Here is a 6,103-nt window from a genome sequence, read left to right on the forward strand (position 1 = left end):
CACCCCACCCTAGACTGCAGGAAAAGCCTCATGCTGGTTATGCAGCTGCAAGACTGTTGCGTCAGCAGCTCCAAAATGAATGCTTTGCGTTATGTTGGTGACAGTTACAGTTACAATTGATTTACATTACGTTTAATCTTTGCCTTTCCTGGCCTGGCCTTGCCAGTGTTTGCAAACTTTGTATATACTTACCGTTTCTGCTATTTGAAGACACTGCACAACAATGTTAAGTTAAATAAAACATTTTTAATGTTATAAAAATATCAATTTTTTTTTCAAACAATTACCATTAAAAGTTAACACCCATGTATCCTCCACCCACACCCCAACAGTGAAAATGTTTGAAATAACCAAATACAATAAAAACAGCAACAACAACTTTCTTCATAAAATAATTATAAATATAATACCCACCCACCCACCCAACATTCAACAAATGTTTTAACAACAACAACAACTATTGGAACAATCCCCACCTCCCTACCTGCAGCCACGCTTCTCCTTGTCTTTACCCCACCTCTTCCCCTTCCCCTACCACACCAAGCTGCTTTGCAACAGGACACCTCGAGCGCTGCTTCAGTGTGGGGGGTGATGGCAGATCCATAGATTGGGCTGTAGATGGAGAGGACGTTTCCGAGAATGTCCTCTGAGTCAGAAGCAAGAGCTTCCTCCTGACTCGCATGTGTCATTTGCAATGGCGGTACGGCACCTTGGGGTGCAGTGCCATATTCCGGGACCACTGGCTGCCCTCTGGCATCCATGGTCTCGGCTATTGCTACTGCCATCCGTGACATCTTCTCGGAGACAGTCGCGGACAGAGCGGCAACCTAGCCAGATAATCTGCCCATTGCCTGGAGGAGCTCTCGACCTATGTCGAGGCTCATCCTGGACAGATTAACCATGTCCACACTAAGATCCGCCGGTCTCGGAGCAGTCCGACCTCGTCGAACCAACCTCCGCATGGTCGCCGCAGGCATGGAACCACTTGGGGTGCCCTGCTGTAAGCTGTTTGGCCCCGCTACCTCCTCAGTGGAAGACTATGTGGCCGAAGGAACACATGATGAGAGGGCTGCAGGCTCCTCCTCCACCTCCTCACTATCGTTGGTGGAAAGGAGGACCTGCAAGAGTACAGGAGGGGCTCTTGCCTCCTTGCCTCCGGAGACAACAGGTGTGACTGGAACCTGGGGATTCTGTGAATGCTGCCGAGCAGGGCAAACCTGGGGTGACTGGGAAACCTGGAAGGCCTGGTAACGTAGAAAACATAAATGAGGTTAGTAGAAGAGAAGGGAATGCCAGGGTCACATGAGAATGCTTATGCTATGCAGGCATATGCACGAGGAGCAACACTACTGCTATAAATATCACTGACAGATGTCACATATAATTAACATCGTGATAGTAAAGAATCTGCATTGCATTACAATGAGATTTCACGATCCCATCATTAATTACATAACATTAAATAACATTACATCAATCATATATTAGACTGAAATGGCATTAAATTAAATCAACAATAGTTTATATATAATCTATATTAACGACTTGGAGGAAGGGACCGAGTGTAACGTAGCCAAGTTTGCCGATGATACAAAGATGGGAGGAAAAGCAATGTGTGAGGAGGACACAAAAAATCTGAAAAAGGACATAGACAGGCTACGTGAGTGGGCAAAAATTTGGCAGATGGAGTATAATGTTGGAAAGTGTGTGGTCATAAACGTTGGCAGAAAAAAAATCAAAGAGCAAGTTGTTATTTAAATGGAGAAAGATTGCAAAGTGCTGCAGTACAGCGGGACCTGGGGGTACTTGTGCATGAAACACAAAAGGTTAGTATGCAGGTACAGCAAGTGATCAGGAAGGCCAATGGAATCTTGGCTTTTATTGCAAAGGGGATGGAGTATAAAAGCAGGGAAGTCTTTCTACAGCTGAACAGGGTATTGGTGATGCCACACCTGGAATACTGTGTGCAGTTTTTGGTTTCTATATTTACGAAAGGATATACTTGCTTTGGCGATAGTTCCGAGAAGGTTCACAAGGTTGATTCCAGAGATGAGGGGGTTGACTTATGAGGAAAGGTTGAGTAGGTTGGGCCTCTACTCATTGGAATTCAGAAGAATGAGAGGTGATCTTATCGATATGTATAAGATTATGAGGGGGCTTGACAAGGTGAATGCAGAGAGGATGTTTTCACTGATGGGGGTGACTAGAACTAGAGGGCATAATCTTAGAATAAGGGACCACCCATTTAAAATGAGATGAAAATAAATTTCTTCTCTCAGAGGGTTGTGGATCTGTGGAATTCGCTGCCTCAGAGAGCTGTGGAAACTGGGACATTGAATTAATTTAAGACAGAAATAGACAGTTTCTTAAACGATAAGGAAATAAGGGGTTATGGAGACCGGGCGGGGAAGTGGACCTGAGTCCATGATCAGACCAGCCATGATCGTATTAAATGTCGGAGGAGGCTCGAGGGGCCATATGGCCTACTCCTGCTCCTATTTCTTATGTTCTTATGTTCTTATTACTCACGTGGTGCTAGAACTGGTTCAGCATCACCATGGGTGGCCAACCGGTTGTGCAGCCCTATCAAGGTCGGAGAGCGGGGAGCGATCTCCTGCTGGTCCCCCTCCAGTGCACCTCATCTCAGCGCGATTCTTGGAGAGTTTCTTCTGCAAAGATGACAAGAGCATGGCATGACATAAGATCATTGCCTAGGCACTATTGCAGATATGACAGATATCAGATTACTGACAGATATCATATTATTATTATTATTATTACACAACACAACCCAACACACAGAACACACAGACAATTCCCAATTAGTCATCCCATGCTAATCATCGTCAACGTTAGCGTTATATGCTAATACGCTTCGTATGCAATTAAATGCATGGTTATATCTACTGTCTGAGAATAACTTGAATAAGATTGAGGTTTGGATTAAACGCATGACATCAAGGTTACCAGCCTAACTACAATCCTGCAGATCTACATTTATAATAGGCATTGCATCACTACAACTTATTAAATCAATAAATGTAATACCTACTCTGCCGGAACCAACGATATTGTTCCAGCGCTTGCGGCACTGTTTCGGCTCTTTTACATCGTGTGTTGATGACGACATGACCTCCGCAATTTCAGCCCAGATACACTGGTACACCCTGGGTGGTGGTTTCCCACGACCTCCCTGGGTCAATTGGGCCCATCGATTCTCCACCTCAGAGACCAGGGTAGCATTGGTCTCCTCAGTGAAGCGCTTTGCACGCCGCCGCCCTCCAATCTCCTCACCCACCTCACCCACTTGGGCCACATCCTCCCCTTTACTCATAACTTCTTCAACTTCTTCAACTAATTCAATATTCATATTCTTCATAATAACTATGAAAACTATGAGAACAATAATTAACTAATTCAATAATTCACCAACACAAGCTTCCACCTCTCTCTCTCTCTCTATCTACTTTCACTCTCTTCTGCGCATGTGCAGATGACCCCTGACCTCCCGAAAGGCGGGAAAAGCCCGTTGCTATGGAAGCTGGCCTTGCATGAAGGAATAAATTGCTAACACCTTTTCACATCGCTACGGCTAATGCCCAAATTTAAAAGTGGAAACTAGCGGGTTTTAAAATGGGCAATATTCCAGTGATCACGAAAACAAATATAACCGCTAACGCCGGAAATACCACCCACTTTTGGGCGATCTGGACACTAATGCAAAGTCTAGCCCTTTATATTTTATGCAATGCATGTGGCAAGTGATTCAACTTGTACATTCTCTTGATGACCAATAATACATTAATAAGTTTCTAACCAGAGCTATCTCACATTAGTTGATATGTTCCTCTTGTGGGAGAGAGCGAGAGAGGGGAAGTCAGACTCGAACACTGAAAGACATTTCTTTGCCTCTTTTTAATAGGATTTTATTGGTGAAAAACAGATTTCCTATATGTGCGGAACATAAGCGATCTTGAGGCTCCAACTTGCGAATGTCGTTCTGGGACCTGGCAAGCCTCCTGTAAAAAATAAGGTTGAAAAAAGTACCTGTAATGCTGTTGAGCAGCTTGTTGCATTCCTGAGTGGCTCATAATGTCTTGACAGACCATACTTTGTTTAGCTGCAGTGCTATCAGAGATTGCCCTCCTGTCTGTGTACAATACAGCCTCTGTGCAGGTGTTATGAAATGAAAAGCTACCTGGTCAGCACATGTCTTAAACCGTGCTGAGGTGCAAATAGGTTGTAATTTATGTAATATGCATACACATTTTATAAAATATTTTATTATTGGTTTTAAGGAGTAAGGACTAGATTTGAAAATGCTTCATTTATAACCATAGAAAAAAAAATTATTCAGCAGATATATTCAGTGGAACAGCATCGATTAATATGAACATTTACAATCAAAAATTCACATTCCCAATGGTACATCCCTTTCGCAGAGATTTTGTCAATGTACTGAAAATTTAAGTGGTTATATAATTGCAGATTAGTGTAGAAATTAATTTTAAGTTTAAAAAAAAATTTGCAATGGTTCCTTGCAGAACTCTAAGAGGTGTTAACCTGTCATAGCTATCTGGAATAGAAGGATTCTGCAAATTCCCGATGGTAGTCCCATTGGAGAGCTGGTGTGGTCTGCCCAAACCGCTGCAAACTCAGCCATGTCCCCGAAACTCCGGGTCTCAGCCTTGCAAGCCTCTGCCTGCCCGTTATAAAGCCAGCGAGATGGAGGGGGGTGTGGGATGAGACCAGAAGTATGGACTCTGGAAGGCTGATGTTCCTACACGCCTATCGGCAGTCATGTGGTGAGACCAGGCCTATCGCCGGATTGGTAGGACAGAACTGAGGCCCCACTAGGGTGCCATGTACGCCATGGGGTTGATATGAGTAGTCTCGATGCCCACATGGGTGCCAGTTACAATGCCCTGCGTTCAAGGGAACCCTGTCCGCTGGTGAAAGCTCTGCGGTCTTCCCAATTAATTCCTCCTGTACACAAGAATAATGATTTTGCTACTTTAAAAGACACTATTTGTTACTTGTTTGCTATGGGTCATGTGTCACTGATATGGCAGATGTTGTCTTTGGTGGCTTCAAAGCATCCAGTAACACAAGAGCTTTGTGCTGAGGCATCGACACGAATGCAGGTACATACCTGTTCTAGATATTGTTTTACATTTTCCAGCTCTGCTCTATCAAAGCAAATTCCACTTTGCTTGATCTCAATTACCCTCCTCAAAAGATGGAGACAAAATAATAAACCATGTGCCCTGTCCTTTTTATGGGCTGACTTACTTCTTTTTAAGATTACCTTACTTTCTAGGGAAATCCTGGCTGAAAAACTCCAGGGAAATCCTAGCTTTGAACTCCAGCCCAGGCCTGTACCTTGCAGTCTTCTGTTTAAAGCCTCACTGACAACCTGTATTCCTCTTTCCTTTTATCCTATGTGCTTGAGTATTCATAAGAATTTGAATACAGTGTTTCTAATCCTTTCCTCATTCAGGGATTCACCAGTACATCTCTCAACCAAAGCGACTAGAGTCAGCAGCAGTTGGCGAGAGGTGGGAGCAGCGTCGGAGCGGCCTATAAAAGGCCCAGCGGGAGCTCGAGACTCAGCGGCAGTTGGCGAGAGGTGGGAGCAGTGTCGGAGCGGCCTATAAAAGGTGTACTTGTGCAGCTACAGCGGGAGAGAAAGCAAAAAAGAAGTAGAAAGGAATCAAAAGGTGACGTCACAGCCAATGGGGTAAGTGATTGGCTGGTGATTGGTGAGTAGCTTTTCCTCTTTTTATTTTTATATCAGTAAGTAAACTGTAACATTGTTATAACCAATTTAAGGGTATCTAAGGGTTAAGGCATGGCAGGAGAGCTCGGTCACGTGATATGCTCCTCCTGTACCATGTGGGAACTCAGGGACGCTTCCGGTGTCCCTGACGACTACGTGTGTAAGAAGTGTATCCGCCTCCATCTCCTGATGGACCGCGTTGCGGAATTGGAGCTGAGGATGGATTCACTCTGGAGCATCCACGATGCTGAGAATGACATAAGTGGCACGTGTAGTGAGTTGGTCTTACTGCATGAGAAGGATCCACAGCCAGCTAGGGAATGG

The sequence above is a fragment of the Pristiophorus japonicus genome, chromosome 4 (assembly GCF_044704955.1).
Source record: "Pristiophorus japonicus isolate sPriJap1 chromosome 4, sPriJap1.hap1, whole genome shotgun sequence".
In the NCBI taxonomy this organism is placed as follows: Eukaryota; Metazoa; Chordata; class Chondrichthyes; family Pristiophoridae; genus Pristiophorus; species Pristiophorus japonicus.